This window comes from Pan paniscus, chromosome 3 (assembly GCF_029289425.2).
Source record: "Pan paniscus chromosome 3, NHGRI_mPanPan1-v2.0_pri, whole genome shotgun sequence".
NCBI classification, from domain to species: Eukaryota; Metazoa; Chordata; class Mammalia; order Primates; family Hominidae; genus Pan; species Pan paniscus.
In genome coordinates this window covers 114,807,457-114,824,121 of record NC_073252.2, presented here as the reverse complement: position 1 = coordinate 114,824,121, position 16,665 = coordinate 114,807,457, and positions in this window count along the sequence as shown.

Sequence of the window (16,665 nt, the reverse complement as noted above, 5' to 3'; positions counted from 1 at the left end):
TCCTCAAATACCCTCCCCATTCATTCAGTCCATAGATGATTGTTACATTCAGTGGGAGAGGCAGGGCTCTGTATGGCGCCTCCATATCACCTGGATGGAATCCTAGAGAAATGTCTTACGATTTCATTTAGCATTAGAGAAATAAAGGCTATACAGAAACAATTTAAGTGGGCAGCAGAGACGAAGAAAAAATAATCTTTCTGTTTCTATCTCATAATATATTCTATATTTAAAATAATATTCATAGAGTATGTTCAATATATCAAATGTCCTATTTTATATTTGTAATCATAAGCCATGCATCTCACATCTTGCAAATAGCTGAGTTTTTTTTTTGAACCAGCTTTATCTCAACCAACAGAAATTAATTTGAAACTTGATTCTGTCATCCAAGCTACCATAATGAACTCTGGAGATGATTCGATCAGTGTATCTTTGGTTTGTATACCAGGGTCATAGTAAAAAAAAAAAAAAAAAAGATTGAGTTAACAAAAACATGATGTGTTGGGATACGTTCATATGTTTGGGGCAATTTGTAAGAATATTAGGTCTAACAATGCTTTTGAGTTAAATAACTGAAATAAGATATGTAACTAAAACCCCATAGCAGTGTTTTCCTACACTGACTGATGCTCAAACGGCAGTTTTAAATTCAGACTCATTATAGTCCCTTTCATGCAAGAAGTTCATTTTCTGTGAGACTCATATAATAATCACTCTGAAATACCTGTAGTCGTTGTATTATAAAGTTGTGAAAAATTTGAGATCGCTTTCCTATAAAATTTAGGAATGCTAAATTTTCCTTTATATTATTTATAGGACATTTTCTATAGCAAAATTACAGTCATTTGAACAGTTGATACTTTCAGAAAACAAAATTAACCATTTAAAATAATTTTATAGCTAGAATCCAAAGTATACAATTTTATTATTTACATTGTAATAAAAATGTTATCAATGCAATCTATTAATAAATTTTATTTATAAGTTAGAAGCCTGACATTTACATCTAATGTGAGTAACTGATTAATATTTTGTACTTATAATGAAGTTTTAGAAGCAATTATTGAAAGAATAAGCAAGATGTGCTAACTTTGCCAAAATGCCAGTTTATAGAACTGCTTTGTGGGAAAACCACTATTAACGCTTGAACATTCTTAATGCCTTAGGGCTCTCATCATTTGCTAAGACATGATCAACAGCTATGCTGGGCTGCCTTGGCCTCTGTCTCTGCCAACTCATGAATATGTCTTTCAAAAAGTGCCATAAACAGAACAGAGTATAAGCTGCTTCTGTTTTCCGAGCCTTCTGTCAGGAATTTAAAAGCGCTCTTGGTTGGGAAGAGAAAGTTAAATAGAAGCCAAATAGAAAATGGTGAGCCTTATCAGGAAAACAGTATTTAGATTATACTCAACTCTAAATCATCTTAACATCTTAATAAAAAATGCAATCTCTAGTTGAAAATATTTTAATATCTAAAATATATGTCATTGGGACCTACTATTCAAAGTGCTCTAAATTTTGTGAGAAAGTATCTGTTAATCTTCTGCTTCATCAAAATAGTGTTACACATAGCTGGTTTCCTGGATTTGTTAAGGTTTACTCTCACAGTTTTTAAACACCTGAGTTTCTTATTTTTTACTTTTTAAATATTTAAGGGAGAACAAAGTTAATTTTCAACATAAGAATATAGTGATATGCATTTGTTTGTTTATTTTTAATGCAAGATGCCACTGAAAGTTACGATATAGAACCACAGTATGGTAATTTGCAAAAATTGCCCCAAATTCATCCTTTCTTTGTGCCCACCTCCTTTGTTGTTGTATCATTTAACCATGTGATTTCATTTAGAGCACTGAAATATTAGCCAATTCGATCTCGTGACTTGTTTGCTGCTAGCTTTAGGAAATGTAATAGGCTACATTTGAGAAGCAAATGTAGGCTTACCTTGGAGAAGCATCTCTCAGTCTTCAAGGAAAGACTTCCTGTACAACTTCAGGTAGTGCAGTTAGCAAACAATCTAAAGCTATCAGCTCCTTCAGAGCCTGCCTCAGCTGCAGCGATTCATGCTGCTGGAGGTGAACGCCTTTGGATAGTCTACTTACCTTAGAGCTCCTAATAGACTGGAGCAAGGATTTGTTGGTACTGTTTCAAAGTTTGCCTTCTCCCTCTTTCCAAATGTGTTTTTCTTTTTTGTGCTCTTTTTTTTTATAGAAGATAGCAACAAATAAATAATTTGCACCCTACAACCCATGTGTGAATTTAATTCTGGAAAACCCAATCTGAGACAGGGAAATCCATCACCATGTGAAAAAGCCTGGGATAGTCTGCTGGAAGAAAATGTAACTTGCAGAGAATAGGTAAGCTGTAGCAGCTGTGGCCACTTTGGACCAGCCAAATCTAAGCCAGCTGGATAACTTAAAGACATGAGTGAGCCTGGCTGAAACGAGCAGGAGAGTCACGCAGCTGAACCCAACCCAAACTGATAATCCACGATTTTTTATTGGATTCATGCTTAAACCAGTTTGTTTTGTTTAGCACAGAGTTTCAGGAAATTTATTTAAAAACTTTGACATCTAAAACTGAAGGACTACTGTGAAAAACAAAAACTTGAAACATGCAGCCTTGACTAAAAAGTTGATGTAGCAAGAGGGCCAACAGCTTGGACTAAAGGGGTCCAAGTTAACTCAAACTGTGAGAAGGTCTCCGGACCCCCAAATGTTTACAAGCGGAAAGCACACTGACAAAACTATTTAGCAGCATTATAAACCATTTCTTAGGAAAAATAAAGGAAGTCTTGCAAAAGAGTTAATAAATCAGAGGGCAGAGCCAAGAGGCTCAAAGAATGGTGAGAGAAGCCCCTTCCAGTGAGCAAAATAAAAGCCTAATGAAAATGTATTATTTTTCCCCAGAATAGATAAACCTTGCACTGTACCCAGTTAGATTTCAGAACATTGAAGAGCAGCAGCTTTTATGGGAATAAGAGTGTCCCTTACAGGTAATCTCCTTCTCGACATTTATATTGGGTGAGTCACAGTCAGAAAATATCTTAGTTTGTAATTTTGAGGAAGAAGAGTAGGTGTATTCAAGGAGCTACCTTCTTGAACACAATTGAAGGTCATGAAATTCTGAACTTCAAGGTTGATACCATGATTTCATGAGACTTTTGAAAGTCCTAGGATGGCAATGAGAATATTTTTTATGTGGAAAAATTGTGGGTAATTTGTGGCCAGAGGTTGGACTGTGGTAGATTAGAAAAGTGGCTGCAAAAGTTTTCCATTCTTGTTTCATGTCCTTCAGTCATGACTTCTCCTAGTGACTTTAAGATTATCCATGTGATTTGCTTTGCCTATGAGGCAATAAGCAAATGTGACACAAGCAGAGGCTTAAAAATGCGTATGCTTTAGGAGAGGTTAGCTGTTGCTCTTGGGAAACACAGAACCATAAAAAGCTGCTAACCTTCTGGCAGATGAGAATCATCACGGAGCAGAGATGAGGCTAAACAGCTGAGGCTTCTCTAAAAAACAAAACAAACAAACAAACAAACAAAAGCAGTGCACTCCTCAGGTGATTGGCATCGGATAGCAGAAGCATCGGTGAGTCAGCTGAGGTATATAGAAGAAATGCCTACCTGAGCCAACCCAAATTGCCAACCCACAAAAATCTGAAGCAAAATAAATTGTTTAAAACTACTAGGTTTGAGAGTATTTTGTTACAAAGCAGGTTAACCAAGGCAATTAAATGTAAAAGGTATACTAAATGAATAATTTTATAAACATTAAGCCATAATGACATCAAATTGATTTTTAAGTTCATTAATGCATACAGTCCTCAAACTGCTTTATTCATTGTATACTGTAATGTTTCACATTTAATTTCTGTATCTATTCCACTAAAGTTTGTTTTTACTTGAGAAGACAAAAATATTATTATAGGAAATTTTATATCATACTCATAATTTGATTTGTGAAAATAAATAAAATTCAAATAATGTTGATTTCTGTTAATGATGCTGATTGCTTATTAGATCCTACACATATAAGTGAATCATTTGCCCATAAATATTATAGATTATTATCATAACAAGTATTGAATAACCTATACTTTTCATTTTGAAGAAGTGTATTCTATCTTTAATCAGTTGTGTCTAAATTTAAATGTGTATACATTTAAGAATTTTATCAAAAAATGTCTTTAAAAAATCAAAAACATCATCAAACTGCCAAAAATAGAAAAGCTGGGGTAGAGAAGTGAAACTATTGCTCAGTGATACAGTCCCTTTTTGTGCCAGCAACAGCTGGGCAATCAACTTTCATTTATAACTATCTACCGTAAGCAGCTTGCCCATGGCCAAGTCAATAATTATAGAATCTAATGGTACATCAATTTTCTTCCAAGATTTAATTTGGCACACAGGGTTTTGAAAAAGAAGACTATCATAAAATATTGCTACAACTCCGGAATCTAATATCTTACTTGTGTTTTGACCCCATTAGATAAAATAAATTGAAATCCTTTCATTAATGTGTTAACAGAGTCGTTTTAAAATTGAATTTTCATAGTGATCTCCTTGAAATTGCTTATAAAGAACTAAGTTATATTGCTAAGGTTCTTATGCAAATTTTAAACAGATAATATACCTTTTTGTCTCACAACCATAACACATCAATGCAAGGTTCTGTGTTAACCAATTTCTTACCAACAAAATAATTTTTAATTTGATTGTTCTTGGTTTGAACATTTGCTACTTCTCTTGTTTAATTTGTGCAGAATAAATTTTATTAGAGTCTTTTACAGATATCTTATGACAGTAGGGAGTACATGTGATCATATTTTATAAATATTTTCCAGTTGGTATCATGCCTAAATATCCTAAGTAGTGATTTGTGAATAATGGCAAATTAAAATGAATTAATGAGAAGTTTGTTAAAAATGCAGATGCTCAAAAGATTATATTGCTGGCAGTGTATGGCTAAGTAGAAGTTAAGTGTTCCAGGATTTGTGAACCATCATTTTAAGGACTGAATTGATGATGAAATCACTTAAGTGAATGTATTAGCTACTATACAAAAGAAAAAATTTAAAAAGTACTTTTTAGATAACAGATAACAGCAAAATGAAGCATATTGCAATAATACTTTATCTATAATTCTGGAAACATAATTTTTAGTTCTTAGGAATCATAGGAATTAGGATATAATAAACATAAAAATGAGCTCAAAGATACAAGTCCAAAATACAAATTTTTGTTCTTTTCCTCCTTCCCTATATGAATAAGAATTTGAGGAGGTGTCATAGAAATCTGGATTTTTAGCAAGCCCAGAAGTTAATTGTATAAATGGTCCTCAAAGCAGTACCATTTTGCTGATGTACTTACCATTGCTTACTAATCCCCACTCTTTGACAGGCATTGCATTCAAGTGCCTTTCAATTTTGTTTATTTAACTGCTTAAAACTATTATGTTGTAGATATTCTTGCGCCTATGTTACAAGGGTAAGAAAATGATTAAATAATCATCTAAAGTCAAAAAAATAATAAAAATAAAGCCAGGAAGCAACTCAGGTCTGTCTGACTTCAAAATATGGATATGTTTAATTATTTTTATATAAATACCACAATATTTTATTTGATTTTTTGTGTCTCAGTCAAAAACACAAACTATCATAACCAAATTTAGTAAAATTATTTAAACTTTGAGTGTAGATATTTAGATATCTATATATGTAGATATTTAGATATCTATATATGTAGATATTTAGAACTAGATGTATGAAGAAACATTGATAATAGATCACTAAAAGAAATAGTGATATCTAAATTTATATAGATTTAAAGTCAGCTTTAAATACTACCATTTTTCTATAATTCAAATTATATATATGTGTATATACATATATAATAGCATGGAAAAATAAATATTTGCAGTATTAAAAGCATTGTAAGGTAAGTGAAATTACTAACAGATGGGGGTTGGAAATATTCTTATAGAAAAAAATGTTTGCTGGGCGTGGTGGCTCACGCCTGTAATTCCAGCACTTTGGGGGGCCAAGGCAGACAGATCATGAGGTCAGGAGTTTGAGACCAGCCTGTCCAATATGGTGAAACCCCATCTCTACTAAAAATACAAAAATCAGCCGGGTGTGGTGGTGGGTGCCTGTAATCCCCTCTACTTGGGAGGCTGAGGCAGGAGAATTGCTTGAACCCAGGAGGCGGAGGTTGCAGGGAGCTGAGATCATGCCATTGCACTCCAGCCCGGGTGACAAAGCAAGACTCCAACTCAAAAAAAAAGAAAAGTTTATGAAATATTTATTACTTTGTTGATGGATTTTTTTTTTGTATTGTCTTTTCTTGTAATGTCTTCTCTTGACTTTTGGATCAGGGTAATGCTGGCTTCATAGAATGAGTTGGAAAGTGTTCCCTCCTCTTCTACTTTCTGAAAGAAATTGTAATATATCAGTGTTAACTCTTCCTTGAACATTTGTAAAATTCAAAGTGAACCCATCTTGTCCTGGGCTACTCTGTTGAAAATTTTTTAAGTTATCATTGTTAATACAATGACTTTCATTGATATGGAATTATTCATACTTTCTTTTTTATTCAGTTTTGGTAGGTTGTGTCTTAACCATTTGCTCATTTTATTGAGATTAATTTTTACTTAAAATTATTCATACTCTTTTTATTTCTATAAGAGCTATAGTAATGTTCTGTCTTTCATCCTTCATTTTAGTAATCCGACTCTTCTCTACTTTTCTCTCACCTAATATAGTTAAAGGTTGTCAATTTTGTTCATCTTTTTAAGAAACCAAGTTTTGGGTTCATTGTTTTTGTCTAATGCTTTTCTATATTCTATTTTATTTATTTCTATTCCAATCTGTATTATTCCCTTTATTCTGCTCGCTTCAGATTTAGTTTGTTCTGTTTTCAATTTCTTAAGGTGAAACCGTTGGTAGTTGATATGATATTTTTCTCATTTTCATTATAATATTTACATCTAATAACAGTGTTCAAAGCTTCCTTGTATAAGTTCTGGCATGTTGTGTTTCATTGTCATTTGTCTCTAAATATTACTTAAACGATCTTGTGATTTATTTTTGAAGTATTAGTTATTTAGGGGGGGATTTTTGAAAATTTTTTGATATTTTTAATTTTCTAAATTTGTTTCTGTTATTGTTTAATGATTTATTTCTACTATAGTTGAAGAACATACTTTACATGATTTCAAAGCTTCTATATTTATTAAGGTTTGTTTATGGCCTAGCATATGTTCTTTTCTGGAGAATATTTTTGGCATACTTGAGAAGAATGTATATTTTGCTATTATGGGTGAAGTGTTCTATAGTTGCCTGTTAGGCCTCACTGGTTTATACTGTTGTTCAAGTACTCCATTTCATTATTGCTCTTTGGACTTGTTATAATGATTATGGGAAGTAGGACATTGAATTTTTCAACTATTATTTTTGTATTATCTATTTTTGCCCTCTGTTCACTTTTGTTTTATGCATTATGAAACTCTGTTGGTACATGCATGTATTTTTATTTTTAAGGCTTTTTTTGGGGGATGGAGTCTCACTCTGTCACCCAGGCTGGAGTGTAATGGCGTGATCTCGGCTCACTGCAACCTCCACCTCCTGGGTTCAAGCGATTCTCCTGCCTCAGCCTCCCAAGTAGCTGGGATTACAGGCACCTGCCACCACGCCCAGCTAATTTTTATATTTTTTATTAGAAACGGGGTTTCACCATGTTGGTCAGGCTGGTCTCGAACTCCTTATGTCAGGTTATCCACCTGCATTGGCCTCTCAAAGTGCTGGAATTACAGGTGTGAACCACTGCGCCTGGCCTAATTTTTAATGGTTCTTAACGTATTAACACTTTTAGCATTATAAAATGATTATTTTGTTTCTAGTTATAATTTTTTACTAATGTTTTACTAATGTTTACTAATGTCTTATCTAACACTGGTGTATTTACTCCAGTTTTCTTTTGTTTACGGTGTGCATACATATATTTCTATTTCAATAGAATTCATCCATTTTATATTATTTATCCATTGACTTTTCACAAACTTGTGTCTTTGAATGTAAAGTGAATATTTTGAAGACAGCATATATTTGGATCAAATTTTTAAATCCATTCTATTAATCTGTGCCTTGTTAATGAGATGTCTAATTAATTGATATTAAATATAATTACTGGAAAGTTTGAAGTTATTTCTGTAATTTAGCAAATGGTTTTCTATTTGTCTCACTTTTGTGTACCTCTTTTTTATGATATTCTTTTTTATAAATTTTTATATATCTTCAAAAGATCTTTTTTTATTTTACTGTATATTATTTTATTTAGTTTTAAATGGTTGATTTGGGGATTATAATTTTCATATTAATTTATAATAATCTAGATTTTCCACCTTTATAATTTACAAAGATATGCTCTATCCTCACCTCAACTTTGTGCTATTATTGATATACAAATTATATCATTATTATGTTGTTTGCTTATTGATACAGGTTTAAAATTACTGTTTGCTGTGGTTGTCTTTTAAAATAGATAATAGACAAAATTAAAACAAAATATTTAAAACCTCTTGTGTATTTACACATGTTACTAATCTTACTGGTAATATTTATTTATGTGCAGTTGAGTTAGTATCTGTTGACCTTTCCTTTCATCCAGAAATATTCCCTTTAGTTTTTTTTTTTTTTTTTTTTTTTTTGTAGACCTGGTCCTCCAGCCATAAATTCTCTCAATTTTTGCTTATCTGGAAATTTCTCCTTGATTTTTTCAATGTTAGTTTTGCTGGTGATAGAATTTCAGGTTGACAATCTCACCTTGCAGCATTTTGAATATGAGATATCTCTGCTTTCTGAACATTAAAATTTCCAGTGAAACATAAATTGTTAAATTTATTGAAGATTTTTTTGTAAATGGAGGGTTGACTCACCACTTACTGCTTTAAAGATTCTAGCTGTCTTTGGCTTTCAACAGTTTTGATATGTCTGCTTGCAGATCCCTTTGACTTTATTTTTCTTGTAGTCCACCGAGCTTCTTAGATGTGTAGATCAATGTTTTTAATTAAAGATTGAAGGTTTTCAGCCATTATTTATTCAAGTAATTTTTCCACCACTTAATCTCCACTCCTAGGACTCCTGTTATATGTTTATTGGTATACTTGCGGGTGAGCACAGGTTTCTGAGATCTCTTCATTTCCCATAATTTTGTTTGCTTTATAAACTGGATTATTTTAATTAATCTCTCTTCAAATTTACGGATTGATTCTTCTACCAGCTCAAATCTGCTATCAAAATCTCTAATATTCTCTATTTCTATTTTTATACTTTTCAAATAAAAACTTTCCATTCAGATTTTTAATAATTTATATCTCTTTATTAATATTTTATATTTGGGCAGACATACTTCTCATACTTTCCTTTACTTGTTTAGACTAAGCTTAATTGTTTTATACTATTGTTTTCTTTCCTTCTTTGAAAATATTTAGAATATTAAAATTATTATCTAAATAAAATCATTGTCCAGCAAATCAATCCACTGGGCTTCTTTGGAAACTATTTCTATTGATTGTTTTTGTTACTGCGTATTATCCATACTTACTTGTTACTTTGTATGTTTTATATTTTGTTGTTAAAAATGGACATTTTAAATAATATAGTGTGGCATCTCAGGAAATAGGATTCTCTTTATGTCACCAGAATCTGGTTTTGTAGATGATTATTGCTGTCATTTGCCAATATTTTGGTTAGTAATTTTTCTCAACTGTCTTTTTATGTCTGTGGTTTCTGTCCTTTGCGGCCACTGAAGACTCCATCAAGTAGCTTAGTAACCAGGTAATGATGGATCAAGATATCTTTAAAAAACTGGAACTAATATAATCATACCTGATTTTATTTCACTTCACTTTATTGCATTTTGCAGATATTGTGTTTTTAAAAATTAAAGGTTTATAGCAAAGTTGAGTCAAGCAAGTGTATCAGTGCCATTTTCCCAAAAGCATATGCTAACTTCATGTCTCTGTGTGGCATTTTGCTAATTTTCACAATATTTCTAACTTTTTAATTACTACTCTATTTTTTAAGTGGTCTGTGATCAGTGATGATCACAGGTGAGATCACTAGGTGAGATCATTGATGAACGTGGCTATACTAAATGACACATTTTCTTTTTTTATTTATTATTATTATTATTTGAGACGGAGTCTTGCTCTGTTGCCAGGCTGGAGTACAGTGGTGGGATCTCAAATCACTGCAACCTCCGCCTCCCAGGTTCAAGCGATTCCCCTATTCCCCTGCCTCAGCCTACCTCGTAGCTGGGACTACAGGCGCACCACCACGCCCAGCTAATTTTTTGTATTTTAGTAGAGACGGGGTTTCACCATGTTGGCCAGGATGGTCTCAATCTCCTGACCTCATGGTGTGCCCACCTCGGCCTCCCAAACAACAGATTTTCATTATAGATAAAACAGTCGGGAAGAAGATGCCATGTAGAACTTTCATACCTAAAGAAGAGAAGCCAATGCCTGGCTTCAAAGTTCCAAAGTACAGGCTGACTATTTTATTAGAGAATAATGCACCTGCTGACTTTAAGTTGGAGCCAGTGCTCATTTACCATTTTGGAAATCCTAGGTCTCTTAAGAATTATGCTAAATCTACTTAGTCTGTGCTCTATAAAAGGAGCAACAAAGCCTGAATGACAGCATATCGGTTTACAGCATGATTTACTTAATATTTAAAACCCACTGTTGAGACAACACTCAGAAAAATTATTGTTTTCAAAATATTATTTCTTATGAACAATGTACCTGATCACCCAAGAGCTCTGATGGAGATGTATAAGGAGACTAATGATGTTTTTATTCCTGCTAATGCAACATTCGCACTGTAGCCCCTGAATCAAAGAGTAATTTTGCCTTTGAAGTCTTACGATTTAATAAACACATTTCATAAGTCTGTAGCTGCCAGAGATTCCTCTGGTGGGTCTGAGCAAAGTAAGTTGAAAACCTTCTGGAAAGAATTCACCATTCTAGAGGCAATTAAGAACATTCATGATTTATGTGAAGAGGCCAAATATCAACATTAACAGGAGTTTGGAAGAATTTTAGCTTTCATGGTTGATGTAAAAGGTTAAAGACTTCAGTGGAAAAACAACTACAGATATGGTGGCAATGGCAAGATACATAAGACAAGAAGAGGAGCCTAAATATGTGAGTGCATTGCTATAATCTTATGAAAAATTGCAACAGATGAAGAGTTGCTTCTTATGAATGAGAAAAGAAAGTAGTTTCTTGAAATAGAATTTATTTGCGGAGATGATGCTGTGAACAATGTTGAAATGACAACAAAGGATTTTGAATATTTTATGAACTTAGTCGATAAAGCAGCAGCAGTAGGGTTTGAGAGGATTGGAGTCAATCCTCTCAAAAGTTCTACTGTAGGTAAAATGCTATCTCACAACGTCACAAGCTTCAGAGAAATATTTTGTGAAAGAAAAATCACTGGCTATGGCAAACTTTGATGTTGTCTTATTTTAAGAAATTGCCACAGCCACCCCAACTGTTAGCAACTACTACCCTAATCTAGTCACCAGCCATAAACATTAAAGCAAGACCTTTCACCAACAAAAGAATTATAACTCACCGAAGGCTCAGATCATCATTAGCATTTTTCAGCAATACATCACTTATTAATTATGTTCATTTTTAGACATAACACCATTGCACACTTAATAAACTACAGTAGAGTGTAAACTTAACTTTTTTTATGAACTAAGAAGCTTGAGAATTTGTGTGACTTGATTTATTGCTGTATTTGCTTTATTGTGGTGGCCTCAAACAGAACCCACTATATCTTTTAAGTATTTCTGTATGTCTCCTATCCTTTTATTATGGTTTCTGTGTGTATGTTGAGGCACATGACCAGTGTTTAGGCAGGAAGTTTGCAACACTTCTATAACCTTCACTTCTTGCTTACACACCCAGAGGTGAGGTTGGTAAGGAACTTCTCTACTTTTTCCTGCGCATGCACACAATTATGGGCATACGTAAAATCCTTCAACTACAATTGGATTTATGGAGTCCCAAGACTATGTCTAAGCTTTTCAGTTGCTCTTATCATTTTCCAGTTTTTTCTTTCCAGGTTTGTTGTGTTGTTGTTGCTGTTAGTTTGTTTTCCACAACTGTTATCGCTGCCTCAGGCAGCTATGATGTTAAACACCTGTCACTGATTGTCAGCAGCAAATATTCCTGGGGAAAAAGCTTCTCTTACTGGATAGTCTCTGCGTGAGGTAAAATAAAGACAAGACTTGTAACTGATGTTTTCCTGAGGAACAGCCACACAGGTCAAATAATGATATTATTTGATAATGGGGATTTGGAGGAGGTCCAACCCCATTCTGTCACTTGCCATGGTTTTTAGGTTGCTAGTTTTTACTACATTTGAAGTTCTGTTGGTTTTCATACAAAACCCATAGCTGTAGAGAAGAGGATGGGAAGAAAGCAATTTAAAATACTGTTAAATGCACAGTTCTTAACAAAATTCAGTTGTTTTCCTTGAATAAATGCTCAACAGATTGTTGCAAGCATTTAATTTCCAGAATTCTGAAAAAGTTGATTTTGACTATTTTTTTGGCCAGTATCCTCATTCACATTTCTTTTTGGAGGATAGAATATTTGATAGTTCTTGCTCTGCTATTCTCTCTCATGTCATCTCTATGGGTCATTTTTGATAGATATATTTAAAATAATGTAATAAATAATCAGATTACAGTCTGATATTTCTATCTACTAATGTTAAAAGGAATGAAAGTGAATCTACAGTGTGATTAATTTATCTGTTATGATTTTAAAGACCAAATTTCTGTCACCTAAATTATCAATTTCAATATTTTAATAAATCTATAAATTTATTTACTTATTTAATTTTATTTATTGTATGGACATTAATTGCTCTTGGATATTGGCTATCTTTAGTGATTTTCTGGGCCTGTATAAATGGAAACAGTGATATTCTTGAATGTCTGAGAATAGGTCCTATTCAACTTTGTAGTTTCTACCCAAGCCCCTTGGAATGTTCACTCTCAAGATTTACCTCCTTAAGGTGTTTCCTTTCAAAACGTAGCTGCCAACCTATGGAAACTCAAGCCGTATGAAGAAGGCACGTGTAGGTAATCCTCTTTAAAACAGCTGAATTCCTAGCGGTTATTTAGCAAAAATAAACTGTCAGTGATGTCTAGGTGAGTGAGACAACTTGAAAATCTACCCTGGCTGGCATTTAAATGACTGAAGCCTCAATGCCTTCTGCTGCAACCATACGAAAAACTTGAGGCCAAAACCGCTAGCTGAAGCTGTCAATTCTCAGGATCATGAAAGGTAATAATAAATTGTTTTAAGCTGTTGAGTTTGGGGTCTTTATTTTTTTGGCAAAGAATAACAGGAACTCAAATAGACTCTTGTTCTGAATATAAATTTTGTATAGAGGTAGGTTCTTTGTACTAATTCATGCATTGCAGTGCTGGCTAATCTCAGAGCATATATTTAAATATTCTAAATCAAATTTTAAACTAAAATTACATTGCAATTATATTTTATTGCAAAAATATAAATATCACATCGTAAGGTCAGATCATATTTCTTAAAATTATATTTTCTGAGGGATTACCAATGATTTGCTTGTATTTAATAACAATAAGTTCACATTTTACCACATACTATAAATCAGTATTTAATTTTTGGGTTTAAAAGTCTGTGTATAGGATCTCGTATATTAAATATAAGAACCTGAGGATTATTTTTACACCTCATGTTGTAGCAAATGATAAGGATTAAAGAAAAGAACAAATAACCAAGTAACATAAAAATTTCTTATGAAGTGTTTGAAGTGAATATCCAAAGAATAAGAAAGACCTATGACAAAATTTATATAATCTTTTATATTTGAGAAAATAATTAATTGTCTTTACTTTTTTTCCTGTCTACCCTTACAATTCTAACTTAGATGTCAAAAGTTTCCTTTAGTCTTATAGTGTATTAGCCACTATTTTTCACATAAGAGTAAGAAAGAAAACTAATCTGGTGAAAAAATAGGGAGCAAAAGAAACTAATAAAATTTCAACAATTTATTTGTAGATTTAATATATTATAAATTCTTTTTAATTGTGCAAAGCATGTATACAGATTCTTTTAACTTTTTCAATGCTCCCTTATATTTGACAGTGTATTTTTTTAAAAAATAGCAATTGGAAAAATATATTAGTATCCTAGATTTTTAAATCTATTTTTAAGATTTGCCTATGTTTAGACAATGTATATATTTTACATAAAATGTGATCATTATCTTTTTTTTTTTTTTTGAGATGGAATCTTAGTCTGTCACCCAGTCTGGAGTGCAATGGCATGATCTCGGCTGACTGCAACCTCCACCTCCCGGGTTCAAGTTATTCTCCTGCCTCAGCCTCCCAAGTAGCTGGGATTAGAGGCATGCACCACCACGACTGGCTAATTTTTGTATTTTTAGTAGAGACAGGTCTCACCATGTTGGCCAGGTTGGTCTCGAACTCCTGACCTCAAGTAATCCACCCACCTCGGCCTCCCAAAGTGCTGGGATTACAGGCATGAGCTACTACACCCAACAGACAATTGTATTTTTCAAATAAATTTTCTAATATAATTTTCTAAAGCTAGGTATAAACAAATATACATTGTTTGAAATATTATTGTTATTAGTGTCTTAAGGGTCTTTTTTTTCTAATGACTAGATTTGACTAAGTTTCACAATGGTAAAGGGATGTTAACAAGACCTTATAGGTAAGGCCAATTCAATGAACTAATTCAATATACTGTTGTTGTAGATTCTACAACTTGATATACAGTTGGAGTAGATTTGTTATATACTTGAACATGTGTGTCCTATAAGTGTCTGAGATAATTCACTCAGTTGGAAAGAGCTGCATATAGAGAAGTGCTAAAACTGTTAGGTCTGCATAAGGTTAGTGGTTTTTTAATTTAGGAGACTCTGTGATTTATGGCTTGATGTTGGAGTCTCTGGGAAAGGAAGGAAGTTCTACCCAAAAAAGCCTCTGGAAGGTGCTGTAGTCATAATCTTTCTCACAGAACTACCAGGGAGTCCTCTTGAAAAGCAAATTTCTACTGAACTCATCAAAACTTAAAACCTCACCCTTGAAGACTATGTGATTCTCCCACATGATGTCCCCATTTTGAGGTGGGTCAACTCAGACTCAACAACAAGTTTGGAAGTGCCCAAGTTCCTGACTTGTCAAAATGAAATAGTTCATTTAAGAACACAGCTGACATGCCCTCCACACTACCTTGGCTTTAGATTTAAAAATTGGTATTTATCTTTCCAAAATAAATCTTATCCCCACTCTGCTGTCTAAAGCAACACTGCAGGCTCATTGATGCTTCAGTTCGTAAAGGATTCCCTATATAGCTGGTCCTGGCTTTCTGATACTTCAGCTAACCTGGAAACTGAAAATGTCCACAGAGCCCTTGCGGCTATTCAGCTTCAGAGGTAGCAATGCAGAACTGAAAAATTGACATGTTCATTAGTGTAAGTAGGCAAAAATCAAGCTTATTTCCATAAGTATTACCAATATTCTCCTTGATCAACTTGTTATATTTTTATTGCCTATTGTACTCTTGCCAATGACTTAGCTCTTTGGGCTGCTACTTGGAAAACTAAAAACTGGCCGGTTGAATTGGGCTGTGGACTGTAGAACAAATCATGGCTTCTACATTTGAGTTACTAATGTAGATGCCCAGGATAAGGGCAATTCTTTGATGTGAGAACTAGATTGCCACTAGTGCTTTCTAGAACCGTGATCATATCAGACAGTAACAACACATCTACCAATCAAAAAGCTAGGCACATAGTATGAAGACTTTATGATTCTGATGCAGAGACTGCTACTGCATGTCAGACTCGTTATTCCTGTCAAAATTTGAATCATTTTTCTCAACATTAGAGAGACCATATGGCATAGGCATGCCCTCTCCCCACTCCCTGCTTGCTCCCAGCAGTTTGACTACATCAGACCTTCAACCTCCATTGACGTGTCTCACTCTTGTTGACAATTTGGGGGTTATATTTTTGCTATTCTAGTACAGACAACTGACCGCAGCTTCATTATTGTGGCCCCTAAAGCTAATTTGTTTTATGTGTTTGGCTTTCCAGACAATAGACAACATACTTTGTTGCAAAAGCCACTCAAAAATGGACTAATAGTCAATGTATTCAATGTACCTTCAATGTCCTGTCCATACTGTCCATCCTTCACTGTAATCTGATATTATTGAACATCAAAACAACTTTCTAAAAATTGACTTAAATCATCAATGACATATCTCCTTTAACCCCTCCTGCTCCAAACTCCCTAGAAAGGGAGATTAGTCACTGAATGTATTTGTCCCCAGAAAAGAATTATCCTTTCTGTACCATTCCTGGGTAATGATCAGGACACAAGTAGTGAGGGATTCCATAAGCCTCTTTGGAATTCCTATATTCTTTCCTGAACATCCCTTGGCATAATGTTTTTTTTTTTTTTTTTTTTTTTTGCTCAGGTGGGTCTGCATGGGGAATATAGTGGGTCTCTATAAGATTTATAATAATATTCTTGTTCCACTTGCACCTGACCCTTCCTGC